The sequence below is a fragment of the Lissotriton vulgaris genome, chromosome 5 (assembly GCF_964263255.1).
Source record: "Lissotriton vulgaris chromosome 5, aLisVul1.2, whole genome shotgun sequence".
NCBI lineage: Eukaryota > Metazoa > Chordata > Amphibia > Caudata > Salamandridae > Lissotriton > Lissotriton vulgaris.
Genome location: NC_141693.1, coordinates 1,547,128,414 through 1,547,143,488, shown reverse-complemented (window position 1 = coordinate 1,547,143,488; position 15,075 = coordinate 1,547,128,414). Strand labels below are relative to the sequence as shown.

Below are 15,075 nucleotides of genomic sequence, written 5' to 3'. Positions count from 1 at the left end.
CTGAATATGTAATAGGTTGCAGAATTTTGACTTGACAGAATGGGTTTTTAGCTTAAGGGTGTGTAGATGAAATGCAAGGTGTGTAAGTATGTGTTCATGGAGTGCTTCAAGTGTAAAATCTGTATGATTTGTGCAGTTAAAGTGCTAATTTTGCATACGAGAAAGAAAAGTACTACAGAAGAATTATAAAGGATTGGCACATTGGCTGCCTTTGCTGATGACACAGTTGGCTAATTTGTAATGTATTGGTCTATTAAGTTGCAGAGTGTGGTTGAACTTGGTTAGGAGACTTGGTGCCTGTTTCTGTGTCCTGCTGAAGACAAGGACGGCTTGATACCACTGTCAAAGCCCAGTTTATTGAGAAAAGCATCCAGGAAAGAAGAAGTGTTGAGTCGAAAGTGGTTCTCCTCCAATTTCTCTCCACTTGCTCGAAATGCAGAGCCTCCATTATAGCACAGAACAGAGTGTTAAAGTCGGGGATGGAAGAGGATGAAAATGGGAAGTTTACTTATGAAGAGAACTGAGAAATGTCCTGTGTGCAGACACCAGTGTTTGACGATTGAATACATTTAAATAATGCCTCTAGACTGCACTGATTATCTATCCCTCAGTGGCCTAATGGATAAGGCACTGGCCTCCTAAGCCAGAGATTGTGGGTTCGAGTCCCATCTGAGATGAAAACCAATATCCACTCTTACTTTTCCAGAAAAATTTATATATTTATTACATGCTTCCGCTCAGAAGCTTATGAGGTATTAGGAACTTTGAAATGGTACCATTTTACTTCTGTACTCTTCAGGGTCATGTTGGTGTTCTGAAACTACAAAGTAGATTTTTAAACACCTATCTTTGTCAGATGCAACTTTGACCCGGCAGAAGATATTCCTTTGGAAAAAATTATTTGAATTGGATTGGTGTAACTGTTGTTTCTAGAGGTGGTGACAGGCTTTCAGCTACTTGAATAGGGCAAGTCAGGATTCATGAAACGTATACAACCTTTGAGTGTGTGTAAATTGGCATATCCAGAAAGGAGCAGTTTGTACTACTGTCAAAACAGTTTCTCTCCACTTCTGGAAATATCCAGAGCTATGTAAAGCATACAACTGAGCTTTAATCTCATTAAGAAAGAGGTTTAAATGCAAAAAAAGAAAACAAAAGCTTATCATACTGGTGACATTCTCATTATATCAATTCCAATAGAGTGCTTTAATTGAAAGGAGCTGAAAAAACACAATGGGATGTAAACCTAAATAACTATCAATATCATATTTCCCATCCTTGCATACCACCTACATTATAAAAATAAGCACAGCAGGACATATGACCGCGTGGCCTAATGGATAAGGCGTCTGACTTCGGATCAGAAGATTGAGGGTTCGAGTCCCTTCGTTGTCGGTTTTTGCCAATGGTCACACAACTCAGCTTTCCATTCAGAATGGAAGCAGGCTCTTCCAATACTCTTATAGCCATCATGTTCTCATTCCTAATTATTCATGAAGTGGAGTACATACTGCACAGTCATTTAGATTGCATCTTCAGCCTAAAATCTTGTCCATGTTAGTGGCATTAAGAAGTGCTTCTATGTACATGCACTCAATATGTAATAGGGTTGCAGAATTTTTACTTGACAGAATGGGTTTTTAGCTCAAGGGTGTGTAGATGAAATGCAAGGTGTGTAAGTATGTGTTCATGAAGTGCTTCAAGTGTAAAATCTGTATGATTTGTGCAGTTAAAGTGCTAATTTTGCCTACGAGAAAGAAAAGTACTACAGAAGAATTATAAAGGATTGGCACGTTGGCTGCCTTTGCTGATGACACAGTTGGCTAATTTGTAAAGCATTGGTCTATTAAGTTGCAGAGTGTGGTTGAACTTGGTTAGGAGACTTGGTGCCTGTTTCTGTGTCCTGCTGAAGACAAGGACAGCTTGATACCACTGTCAAAGCCCAGTTTATTGAGAAAAGCATCCAGGAAAGAAGAAGTGTTGAGTCGAAAGGGGTTCTCCTCCAATTTCTCTCCACTTGCTCGAAATCAAGAGCCTCCATTATAGCACAGAACAGAGTGTTAAAGTCGGGGATGGAAGAGGATGAAAATGGGAAGTTTACTTATGGAGAGAACTGAGAAATGTCCTGTGTGCAGACACCAGTGTTTGACGATTGAATACATTTAAATAATGCCTCTAGACTGCACTGTTTATCTATCCCTCAGTGGCCTAATGGATAAGGCACTGGCCTCCTAAGCCAGGGATTGTGGGTTCGAGTCCCATCTGATATGAAAACCAATATCCACTCTTACTTTTCCAGAAAAATTTATATATTTATTACATGCTTCCGCTCAGAAGCTTATGAGGTATTAGGAACTTTGAAATGGTACAATTTTACTTCTGTACTCTTCAGGGTCATGTTGGTGTTCTGAAACTACAAAGTAGATTTTTAAACACCTATCTTTGTCAGATGCAACTTTGACCCGGCAGAAGATATTCCTTTGGAAAAAATTATTTGAATTGGATTAGTGTAACTGTTGTTTCTAGAGGTGGTGACAGGCTTTCAGCTACTTGAATAGGGCAAGTCAGGATTCATGAAACGTATACAACCTTTGAGTGTGTGTAAATTGGCATATCCAGAAAGGAGCAGTTTGTACTACTGTCAAAACAGTTTCTCTCCACTTCTGGAAATATCCAGAGCTATGTAAAGCATACAACTGAGCTTTAATCTCATGAAGAAAGAGGTTTAAATGCAAAAAAAGAAAACAAAAGCTTATCATACTGGTGACATTCTCATTATATCAATTCCAATAGAGTGCTTTAATTGAAAGGAGCTGAAAAAACACAATGGGATGTAAACCTAAATAACTATCAATATCATATTTCCCATCCTTGCATACCACCTACATTATAAAAATAAGCACAGCAGGACATATGACCGCGTGGCCTAATGGCTAAGGCGTCTGACTTCGGATCAGAAGATTGAGGGTTCGAGTCCCTTCGTGGTCGGTTTTTGCCAATGGTCACACAACTCAGCTTTCCATTCAGAATGGAAGCAGGCTCTTCCAATACTCTTATAGCCATCATGTTCTCATTCCTAATTATTCATGAAGTGGAGTACATACTGCACAGTCATTTAGATTGCATCTTCAGCCTAAAATCTTGTCCATGTTAGTGGCATTAAGAAGTGCTTCTATGTACATGCACTGAATATGTAATAGGGTTGCAGAATTTTGACTTGACAGAATGGGTTTTTAGCTCAAGGGTGTGTAGATGAAATGCAAGGTGTGTAAGTATGTGTTCATGAAGTGCTTCAAGTGTAAAATCTGTATGATTTGTGCAGTTAAAGTGCTAATTTTGCCTATGAGAAAGAAAAGTACTACAGAAGAATTATAAAGGATTGGCACATTGGCTGCCTTTGCTGATGACACAGTTGGCTAATTTGTAAAGCATTGGTCTATTAAGTTGCAGAGTGTGGTTGAACTTGGTTAGGAGACTTGGTGCCTGTTTCTGTGTCCTGCTGAAGACAAGGACGGCTTGATACCACTGTCAAAGCCCAGTTTATTGAGAAAAGCATCCAGGAAAGAAGAAGTGTTGAGTCGAAAGTGGTTCTCCTCCAATTTCTCTCCACTTGCTCGAAATCAAGAGCCTCCATTATAGCACAGAACAGAGTGTCAAAGTCGGGGATGGAAGAGGATGAAAATGGGAAGTTTACTTATGGAGAGAACTGAGAAATGTCCTGTGTGCAGACGATTGAATACATTTAAATAATGCCTCTAGACTGCATGTGTTTATCCAGGCCTCAGTGGCCTAATGGATAAGGCACTGGCCTCCTAAGCCAGGGATTGTGGGTTCGAATCCCATCTGAGGTGAAAACCAATATTCACTCTTACTTTTCCAGAAAAATTTATATATTTATTACATGCTTCCGCTCAGAAGCTTATGAGGTATTAGGAACTTTGAAATGGTACCATTTTACATCTGTACTCTTCAGGGTCATGTTGGTGTTCTGAAGCTACAAAGTAGATTTTTAAACACCTATCTTTGTCAGATGCAACTTTGACCCGGCAGAAGATATTCCTTTGGTAAAAATGATTTGAATTGGATTGGTGTAACTGTTGTTTCTAGAGGCTTTCAGCTACTTGAATAGGGCAAGTCAGGATTCATGAAACATATACAACCTTTGAGCGTGTGTAAATTGGCACATCCAGAAAGGAGCAGTTTGTACTACTGTCAAAACAGTTTCTCTCCACTTCTGGAAATATCCAGAACTATGTAAAGCATACAACTGAGCTTTAATCTCATGAAGAAAGAGGTTTAAATGCAAAAAAGAAAACAAAAGCTTATCGTACTGGTGACATTCTCATTATATCGATTCCAAAAGAGTGCTTTAATTGAAAGGAGCTGAAAAAACACAATGGGATGTAAACCTAAATAACTATCAATATCATATTTTCCATCCTTGCATACCACCTACATTATAAAAACAAGCACTGGCGTTGCCAATAGGTCTCGCAGTAGGAAAGTTTGAGCTATTGGTTGTGTAAATGACAAAGCCCTTTATGTATTCTAAATGATAACAACAGTGAAAGGCATTGTTATTTGTCATTGTAATAGTTCCACCTGTCGTACTGCGCGATCTATTGGCAACGTGAGTGTTGTTCGTGTGTGAGTGGCGTTGTGTGTGTGAGTGGCGTTGCGTGTGTGAGTGGCGTTGCGTGTGTGAGTGGCGTTGCGTGTGTGAGTGGCGTTGCGTGTGTGAGTGGTGTTGCGTGTGCGAGTGGCGTTGCTTGTGTGAGAGGTGTTGCCTGTGTGTGAGGCGTTGGCTGTGTGATTTGTGTTGCCTGTGTGAGTGGTGTTGCCTGTGTGAGTGGCGTTGGCTGTGTGAGTGTTGTTGGCAGTGTGAGTGGCGTTGCATGTGTGAGTGGCGTTGCACGTGGCAGTGGCGTTGCATGTGTGCGTAGTTGAGTGGCGTTGCGTAGTTGAGTGGTGTTGCGTTGTTTAGTGGCGTTGCATGTGTGAGTGGTGTTGCATGTGTGAGTGGCGTTGATTGTGTGTGTGTCGTTGCATAGTTGAGTGTCGTTGCGTGGTTGAGTGGCGTTGCGTAGTTGAGTGGCATTGCGTAGTTGAGTGGCGTTGCGTAGTTGAGTGTCTTTTAGTAGATGAGTGGCGTTGCGTAGATGAGGGTGAGGTGTTGAGGGTGAGTAAGGATGAGTGAGAGTGAGGGTGAGTGAGGTGTTGAGGGTGAGTGAGGAGTTGAGGGTGAGTGAGGTGTTGAGGGTGAGTGATGGTGAGGTGTTGAGGGTGAGGTGTTGAGGGTTATTGAGGTGTTGAGGGTGAGTGAGGGTGAGTGCGGGTGAGGAGTTGAGGTGGAGGCGTTGAGGGTGAGTGAGGGTGAGTGTGAGGCATTGTCATTGAGTGTGAGTAAGTGTGAGTGAGGGGGTGTGAGGGTGATGGGGTGTGAGGGTGAGGGTGTGTGAGCGTGAGGGTGTGTGAGTCTGAGTGTGAGTTATTGTCATTGAGTGTGAGTGAGTGTGAGTGAGGGGGTGTGAGGCTGATGGGGTGTGAGCGTGAGGGGGTGTGAGTGTGTGAGTGTGAGGGTTCAGGAATTGAGGGTGAGTGCGTGTGAGGGTGAGTGAGGGTGACTGTGGAGTTGAGGGTGAGCGAGGTGTTGAGGGTGAGTGAGGTGTTGAGGGTGAGTGAGGTGTTGAGGGTGATTGAGGTGTTGAGGGTGAGTGAGAGTGAGTGAGCGTGAGGGTGAGTGAGGGTGAATGTGAGTTTGGGTGAGGTGTTGAGGGTGGGTGAGGGTGAGGCGTTGAGGGTGAGTGAGGATGAGTGAGGGTGAGTGAGGAGTTGAGGGTGAGTGAGGGTGAGTGAGGGTGTGTGAGGGTGAGGGTGAGTGAGGGTGAGTGAGGGTGAGAGTGAGTGAGAGTGAGTGTGAGTGAGGGTGAGTGAGGTGTTGATGGTGAGGTGTTGAGGGTGAGGTGTTGAGGGTGAGTTTTTTTGTGTGAGGTGTTGAGGGTGAGTAGTTGAGGGTGAGTGAGGGTGAGTGAGTGAGGGTGAGGTGTTGAGGGTGAGTGAGTGAGGATGAGGATTTGAGTGTGAGTGAGGGTGAGGTTTTGATAGTGAGGAGTTGAGGGTGAGGTGTTGAGGGTGAATGAGTTGAGGGTGAGTGAGGGTGAGTGAGTGTGTGGTGTTGAGGGTGAGTGAGGATGAGTGTGAGTATTTCCGTGTAAGAGAGACTGTGAGTGTGGGGGTGTGTTTGGGATAGAGAATTTGTGTGTTGCTTGTGTTTTAGTGAAACACATAAAAATTTTGATAAGTGAATGAGACAGAATGTAAGGCAGGATGGGTATGTATGCTTGCAAGATGCACGTCTAAATGTTGTGAACGTGTGCGTGTTTACGTGCGTGTATGGAAAAGAGAGAGTCTGTAAGCTGTTTGTGCATGTTACCGGGCATGCGTGTAATAAGATAAGGAAGAGGCACTCACGTGTGCATGTTGGCGTGCGTTTTTTTTTTTGTGGGAGGGGGGGATGTTTGGAGAGCGAATTTGTGTGTTTGTTGTGTTTTTGGGCGTATTTACGCAAGTGAAACTCAGAAACATGTGGATGAGTGAATGAGACAAAACGTAAGGCAGGGTGGTTGGGTATGCTTGCAAGATGGACGTGTAAAAGTCGTGAAAGTGTGCGTGTTTCCGTGGATGAATGGAAAAGAGCTTGAGTCTGAGGGCTGTGTGTTCATGTCGTGCGTGTGGACGTGCCTGATTGGGATAGGATAAGCAAGAGCCACGACCAGAAAGATAATTTTGGTGGACTGTTTGTGCATGTTGCCTTGCGTGCTGAATGGAAGAGAGAGATGATTATGTGTGCCTTGCGTGCTGAATGTAACAGAGAGATGATATTGTGTAATAGTTCCAGCAATTGAAAGACAGGGTTGTATGTTTAAAAGTGGGAAAAAATTGTACGTCAGAATATGAAAGGCAGAAAAGTGGAGATGAATGAATGAGACACAAGGCAGGGGGCGTTTGCTTGGAATAAGAACGTGTAAATGTGTTCAAAGTGTGCGTGTTCCTGTGCCTGAATGCAAAAGAGAAAGACTGTGGTCTGTTTGTGCGTGTTGGCGGTCGTTATTGTGATAGGATAAGAAAGAGCCACGAACAGAGATGTTTTTTCGTGTATGTGTCCCAGCTGGTGAAAAAGTAGAAATTGCTTTGATTGTATGCATTCCTGATGGCGGTGTGACTGCACCTTCTGCACGAACGCAAATCGTGCCTCTGAAAGAGTGTGTGCAATGGAGAGGGGAGAGGCATGGTGAGCTGTGCTTGGTGTTTACTGAGAAGGACCCTGTAGGGCGTTGTAGGTGATGTGGACGTGATTGATTGCCATAGAATAAGGAAGAGACACGAACATGGTGCAAATGATGTCAAAATGGCATTTAATATGAACGATTAATTGTAATGAAGTCCGCAAACGTTTTGCTGTGGCCCCCTCCCCACTTTACAGAGGTGAAGATAAAAATGAAAATCAAACGTGTGGTGCATGGATGTGAACGATTCTAGAGTGTTTGTTCTTTTACTGCGTATTTGCGCGAGTAAAAGCCTTAAAGGTGCAAATGAATGAATGAGACAGAAGTGAAGACAGGGGGCGATAAGGTAAGGTAGGGTGGGTATGCTTGCAAGATGCACGTGTAAATGTTGTCAACGTGTAAGTTTTTCCGTGGATGACTGGAAAAGAGATGTAGTGTAAGGGCTGTTATTGCCTGTCGTGCGTGTGGACGTGATTGATTGGCATAGGATAATTAAGAGACACAAACATGGTCCAAATGATTTGAAAATGGCAGTTAATATGAGCCATGAATGTAACTGCTAAACACATTTGTAAGATATTGCGAAGTGGTGTGAGATACGTGTCCTAAATGAGTGAGCAGCGGAGTAGTCCAAAAAGTGTGTGCAATCGTGTGACGCTTATGTGGTATGTCATGTTGATCATAGAGACAGGTAGAGGGAGTGTATAGTGGCCTTTAAAAATACCCTTATTTCACTAAGCGTTTCCGTAAGACAGATAATTCTATGACAACAGTAACATGCAGATGTACTCACCTAAATTATTGTTTGTTGAAGATCACAAGTGGTACAGAATGATTAGCAAACAGTCTGTGTTGTATCTGTAAAAGAAAAATTATAATTTAGTCACAAGTATTACGTCCGTCTTTAATGCTCATTAGAGTACGATTGATATTTTTTGGGTGAGGTCAATGAAACAAATGTGTTGGTTAATATTTTTGTGGATCTGGCAATGTAGTTATAGGAACCATAAGAAGGAGGGTAAGATCGAATAAGAAAGTATTCATGAGCTGAAGTGAGCAAAGTAAAGGCGAAAATGAATGGTAAGAGTGTGCTGTTAAAGGGACCTAAAAGAGTGAACGCTGAAAATATATCTGTTTAGAAAGTGGAGAGATACAGGGGAGAATGTGTAGAGGTAGAAAGCTTGAAAATGAGAGGAGAAAGAGATAAGGAAATGTAGAGACGACCAAGTAATTTAAACTTGTAAGGAAAAGTCAAGTGTAGTACGAAAAAAAGTACAAATGCACTTACATTCCAAAGTAGTTGCGTAGTGTCTTTGAATCTGTAGTCTTCGTTGCAAATACAGCGTCGTTCCGTGGGTCACTCTTGTGTTTCTGGAGACAAAAAAGGCTATGGCTCACAATGAGCCTTTCGTGATCTTAAATAGGCCGAAGTGGAGAAGTTTCCTGGTAAGGTGTTTGGAAGTGGACAAAGGATGAAAGGTACATCCCCTTCCCTTGGCCCCGGGAGATGTCTCCAGTGATAATGTGTGTAACTCCCAAGTGTGAAAATGTGAATGTGTATGTAGATGTAGGTTCGATTGTGGCGCCAATAGCGACTTTCGTGTCTCCTTGAGGCACCACTTGTTAATGTACGTGTCTTCACGCACGCAGCAAGGAAGAAGCATTCCGAAAAAAAGTAACGTAAATCCGAGGAAATCTTACATTTATCCATATATTTTTAAAACTAAACAAAGTATAAAGCAATGAAGGGTGTAAAAGGTACGTGGGTATAAAGATAATGTAAAAATATAGCGGCGTTGTAGTCCTAAATGTGACGTTAAGAATTCGTGCTCATTCTTTCACAATAAATGCTAGTGAAGTAAAAGAGCACTTGGCACACTAAGATGTCAAACATATTGTAACTGTGTAATCTATTCATCAGTTGTGTGTGATAGAAAAGGATGTATAGTGTTTGTGTGTATGCATGTGCTAAGCATATACTGAGGGCTAGTGTTCTATGTAGATTGTTAAGAACTGCACAAAAACTTCCCGACTGAGGCCTGTGTGCACTGACAGGGAGGGCTGTTTGGACTGAATGATTGTTGTGTGCACTGTGAGTTATGTCTGTGTGCAGATAGTGTCTGCAGTAGGAACGGATATCGTACTGTATGCAGTGTGTTTGAAGGATGTGTGCATTGTTAGTGAGGCCTGTGTGCAGTGTGAGTGACGCCTGTGTGCAGGTGGATTTAGAGTTGATAAAAGTCTCAGAATGAGTTCTGTGTGCACTGACAGTGAGGTCTGTGTGGACTGATTGATGGTTGTGTGCACTGTACGTTCTGTCTGTGTGCAGATATTGATTGCAGTACGCACTGATAGCGTACTGTATGCAGTGTGTTTGAAGGATGTGTGCATTGTTAGTGAGGGCTGTCTGTAGTGTGAATGACGCTTGTGTGCAATTTTTTTACTGTTGCGTGCACTGAGTGAGTGCTGGGTGCACTGTAAGTTCTGTCTGTGTGCAGTAAGTATGTGCAGTACGCACTGATAGCGTACTGTATGCATTGTGTTAGAAGTCTGTGTAAAGTGTTATAAAGGGCTGTGTGCACTTTGAGTGAGGCCTGTGTGCAGTGTGAGTAAGTGCTGTGAGCAGTGACTGAGAGGTGCTTGCACTGAGTAACGCACTTGCTTACATTTTTCTTTTGATGGTAATGCGTTAGTGATATGTTTAGAATTAGTGTGCCCTGTGTGTTTGCGAAAGGAGTGAGCAGCGTAGTCTGAAAGGTAGTGTGTGCAGGCATGGAATTATTATATGTACAAAGCATAGGCACTTTCGTTTTGTATTTGCAGGTCAAATCCTTCAAGAGATGTGGCAAAGTGGTATGAGCTCCCTGTGCCTAATGAGTGAGTAGCCGAATCGGATGACGATTGTGTAGATGCATGTCACTAATGTGTGTTGAGAAGTAGTGTACATTTAGTGTGTATGTCCAAGTTGTGTATAGTTTGGCAAACATTGTCAATTCCGATGACACAGACTTTTATATATGTGTCGCAGTGTTGTGATCTGTGCGTGCATTAGGAGGGAGCAGCAGAATTGGCTCAATATACTGTATGGATCAAAGGTAGTGACGAAGGGTGTGCTATTTAAGAGCACGTACAGCTGTAGTTAGTATATAGTATTGAAGATGCATGTTCTAAATAATGTGTTTTTCGTCAAATGCGTCACTTATGAAAGTGTTGTGAGTTCTATGTAAAAAGAAAGGATGGAAGAGCGTAGTAGGAAGGATGGGCTATGGAGTCATGTGACAAATGTGTTAAAAGTGGCGTGTAATATTGTCTGAAAATTTGCACTTCAAATAATTTTCAAGATGTGGCGAAGTGGTGTGATCTTCCTGTGCAAAGTGAGTGAGCAGCAGGGTTGGTTTTCGAGGGTGTGAATTTATGTGACGAATGTGTGTTGTGAATGAGACTGAGGTTAAGACAAGGTGGGATAAGGTAAGTAAGGGTGGATATGCTTGCAAGATGCAGGTGTAAATGTTGTGAACGTGTGCGTGTTTCCGTGGCTGAATGGGAAAAGACAGAGTCTGAGGGCTGTGTGTTAGTTACTGTGGTGTGTGTGGACGGCCCTGATCCGCACACGTAAAATATCGTGTTATGATGGTCGATTTGTTGTGGGTGAATGCCCTAAGCAGGCCCTTCGGGATGTTGCTATGCATGTTTTGTGTGTAACTTTGGACTATGAAACGTAAGTATAAAACAATAAGACCATTGTACGTGCATGTCATCGAATGTGTAAAAGAACGTGCCGCTTGACACATTGTTTCTAAAGTTGCTTCCCTTGCTTTATGGTTTGTGTGAAAAAAAAACCGCCTTTCGGTCTCTTTAGTTAATATTTGCATTTCCCCACGGATGGGCGACAACAGATTACAATCTTTACGACTCTGCTGAAAGCAATTCAGTCTCCTGGGGTGGTTAGGCCACAGACGTTTGACTCTGGCCCCCTCCCCACCTTACAGAGGTGAAAAGAAAGAAGAAAAAAAAAAGTTGTCGTGCATGAAAGAGAGAGTCTAGCCTGTTTGTTTTAGTGCGTATTTGCGCGAGTAAAAGGACGAAAGGTGCAGATGACTGAATAATGATTAAGTTAAGACAGGGATGGATAAGCTAAGGCAGGGTGGGTATGCTTGCAAGATGCACGTGTAAATGTTGTGAACGTGTGCATGTTTCCGTGGATGAAAGGAAAAGAAATAGAGTGTGATGGCTGTGTGTTACTGCCGTGCGTGTGGACGGGCCTGATTGGGATAGAATAAGCAAGAGGCACGAGCAGAAATCTGTTTTTGGTGTACTGTTTGTGCATGTTGCCTTGCGTGCTGAATGCAACAGAGAGATGTTTTTATGTTATTGTTTCATCAATCGAAAGACACGGTGTTATGCTTAAAATGAAAAAAAGTGCACGTCAGAATAAGAAAATCTTAAATGTGTAGATGAATGAATGAATGACACCGAAGGAAGGGGGTGTTTGTTTGCAAGAAGCACGTGTAAATGTGGTCAAGGTGTACGTGTTTCTGTGCGTGAATGCAAAAGAGAAAGTCTGTTATTTTTTGTGCATGTTGTCGTTCGTGATTGGGATAGGATAACAAAAACACAAACAGAGAGATATTATTCGTGTATGTGTCCCAGCCATTTAAATATTGTTAAATAATTTGATAGTATGGATTGCTGAGTCCGGTGTCACTGCCCCTGCTGCACGAACGGAAAGCGTGTCTCTGAAAGAGTGTGTGCAAGGGAGAGGGGAGAGGCATGGTGAGCTGTGCTTGGTGTTTACTCAGAAGGAACATGTAGGGCGTTGTAGGTGACAGGCCAAGTCAGCATAAGATATATATTCCAAAGAAATGCGCGTCCAACATTATTTACTGTGAAAATAAAGACAAAGATGTGTCATAAATGTGCTAGACGTAGAGGTATTGTTCGGAAGAGACAGTAGCAGGGGGATTTTGTTTACAAGATGCACGTGTAAATGTCTATGCTACAGATTTTTTTCCTATATGTGTCGGCGTGTTGTGATCTGTGCGTGCATTAGGAGGGAGCTGCCGAATTGGATCAATATACTGTGTAGATAAAATGTAGTGACGAAGGGTGTGCTATTTAAGAACACATACATCTGTAGTTACTATATAGTATTGAAGACGTGTGTCGTTCTTTTGAGTGAGTGCTGGGTGCACTGTAAGTTCTGTCTGTGTGCAGTAAGTGTGTGCAGTAGGCACTGATAGCGTACTGTATGCAGTGTGTTTTCTGAAGTCTGTGTAAAGTGTTAGTGAGGGCTGTGTGCACTTTGAGTGAGGCCTGTGTGCAGTGTGAGTAATTTCTGTGATCAGTGACTGAGAGGTGCTTTCACTGAGTTGAGTAACGCACTTGCTTACAGTTTTATTTTGATTGAAATGCGTTAGTGATATGTTTAGAATGAGTGTGCCCTGTGTGTTTGCAAAAGGAGTGAGCTGCGGATTCTGAAAGGTAGTGTGTGCAGGCATGGAATTATTATATATACAAAGCATAGGCACTTTCGTTCCGTATTTGCAGGTCAAATTCTTCAAGGGATGTGGCAAAGTGGTATGAGCTCCCTGTGCCTAATGAGTGAGTAGCCGAATCGGATCACGATTGTGTAGATGCATGTCACTAATGTGTGTTGAGAAGTAGTGTACATTTAGTGTGATGTATGGCCAAGTTGTGTATAGTTTGGCAAAAATTGTCAATTCCGATGACACAGACTTTTATATATGTGTCGCAGTGTTGTGATCTGTGCGTGCATTAGGAGGGAGCAGCAGAATTGTCTCAATATACTGTGTGGATAAAAGGTAGTGACGAAGGGTGTGCTATTTAAGAGCACGTACAGCTGTAGTTGGTATATAGTATTTAAGATGCATGTTATAAATAATTTGTTTGTCGTCAAAAGCCTCACTTATTGAAAGTGTTGTGAGTTGTATGTAAAACGAAAGGATGGAATAGCGTAGTAGGAAGGATGGCCTATGGAGTCATGGGACAAATGTGTCTAAAATGCCGTGTAATATTTCCTGTTCTTTTTCACGCAAAATATTTGCCAAGATGTTGCGAAGTTGTGTGATCTGCATGTGCAAACTGAGTGAGCAGCAGTGTTGTTTTTCGAGGGTGTGCATTTATGTGACGAATGTGTGTTGTGAATGAGACTGAAGTTAAGACAGGGTGGAATAAGGTAAGGAAGGGTGGGTATGCTTGCAAGATGCACGTGTAAATGTTGTGAACGTGAAAGTTTCCACTATGAAACGTAAGTATAAAAAAAAAAAAAAATAATAAACAACAATAAGACCATTGTACGTGCATGTCATCGACAGTGTAAAAGAACGTGCCGCTTGTTTCTAAAGTTGCTTCCCTTGCTTTATGGTTTGGCGGAAAAAAAGGCGCCTTTCGGTCTCTGTAGTTAACATTTGCATTTCCCCGCGGATGGCCTACAACAGATTACAATCTTTACGACTCTGCTGAAAGCAATTTAGTCTCCTGGGGTGGTTAGGCCCCAGACGTTAGACTCTGGCCCCCTCCCCACCTTACAGAGGGGAAAAGAAAGTTGTGCATGAAAGTGAAAGAGTCTACCCTGTTTGTCTTAGTGCGTATTTGCGAGAGTAAAAGGACGAAAGGGCCAGATGAATGAAAAGACTGAAGTTAAGACAGGGAGGGATAAGCTAAGGAAGGGTGGGTATGCTTGCAAGATGCACGTGTAAATGTTGTGAACGTGTGCATGTTTCCGTGGATGAAAGGAAAAGAGATAGAGTGTGATGGCTGTGGTGTACGTGTTTCTGTGCGTGAATGCAAAAGACAAAGTCTGTTGTCTGTTTGTGCATGTTGTCGTCCGTGATTGGGATAGGATAACAAAGAGACAAGAACAGAGATGTATTATTCGTGTATGTGTCCCAGCCATTTAAATATTGTAAAATAATTTGATAGTATGGATTGCTGAGTCCGGTGTCACTGCACCTGCTGCACGAACGGAAAGCGTGTCTCTGAAAGAGTGTGTGCAAGGGAGAGGGGAGAGGCATGGTGAGTTGTGCTTGGTGTTTACTCAAAAGTAACATGTAGGGCGTTGTAGGTGACAGGCCAAGTCAGCATAAGATATATATTCCAAAGAAATGCGCGTCCAGCATTATTTACTGTGAAAATAAATACAAAGATGTGTCATAAATGTGCTGCAGGTAGAGGTGTGGTTCGGAAGAGACAGTAGCAGTATACTGTGTAGATAAAAGGTAGTGACGAAGGGTATGCTATTTAAGAACGCATGTGGCAGAGATGTAAGAAATAATTTGATAGTATGGATTGCTGAGTCCGGTGTCACTGCACCTGCTGCACGAACGGAAAGCGTGTCTCTGAAAGAGTGTGTGCAAGGGAGAGGGGAGAGGCATGGTGAGTTGTGCTTGGTGTTTACTCAAAAGTAACATGTAGGGCGTTGTAGGTGACAGGCCAAGTCAGCATAAGATATATATTCCAAAGAAATGCGCGTCCAACATTATTTACTGTGAAAATAAATACAAAGATGTGTCATAAATGTGCTGCAGGTAGAGGTGTGGTTCGGAAGAGACAGTAGCAGTATACTGTGTAGATAAAAGGTAGTGACGAAGGGTATGCTATTTAAGAACGCATGTGGCAGAGATGTAAGAAATAATTTGATAGTATGGATTGCTGAGTCCGGTGTCACTGCACCTGCTGCACGAACGGAAAGCGTGTCTCTGAAAGAGTGTGTGCAAGGGAGAGGGGAGAGGCATGGTGAGTTGTGCTTGGTGTTTACTCAGAAGTAACA

General features: G+C 42.6%; 4 non-coding genes across 4 annotated transcripts; all 4 read left to right on the top strand.

Annotated features, from left to right (window-relative positions):
* The first annotated feature begins 604 nt into the window (after window positions 1–604).
* TRNAR-CCU (transfer RNA arginine (anticodon CCU)) lies at window positions 605–678 on the top strand. The gene has a single exon. It is a non-coding gene; the product is annotated as a tRNA-Arg (tRNA).
* A 644-nt stretch (window positions 679–1,322) lies between these two features.
* On the top strand, window positions 1,323–1,395 carry TRNAR-UCG (transfer RNA arginine (anticodon UCG)). The gene has a single exon. It is a non-coding gene; the product is annotated as a tRNA-Arg (tRNA).
* A 1,520-nt stretch (window positions 1,396–2,915) lies between these two features.
* On the top strand, window positions 2,916–2,988 carry TRNAR-UCG (transfer RNA arginine (anticodon UCG)). The gene has a single exon. It is a non-coding gene; the product is annotated as a tRNA-Arg (tRNA).
* Window positions 2,989–3,778: 790 nt separating this feature from the next.
* On the top strand, window positions 3,779–3,851 carry TRNAR-CCU (transfer RNA arginine (anticodon CCU)). Its single transcript has one exon. It is a non-coding gene; the product is annotated as a tRNA-Arg (tRNA).
* The last annotated feature ends 11,224 nt before the right edge of the window (window positions 3,852–15,075 follow it).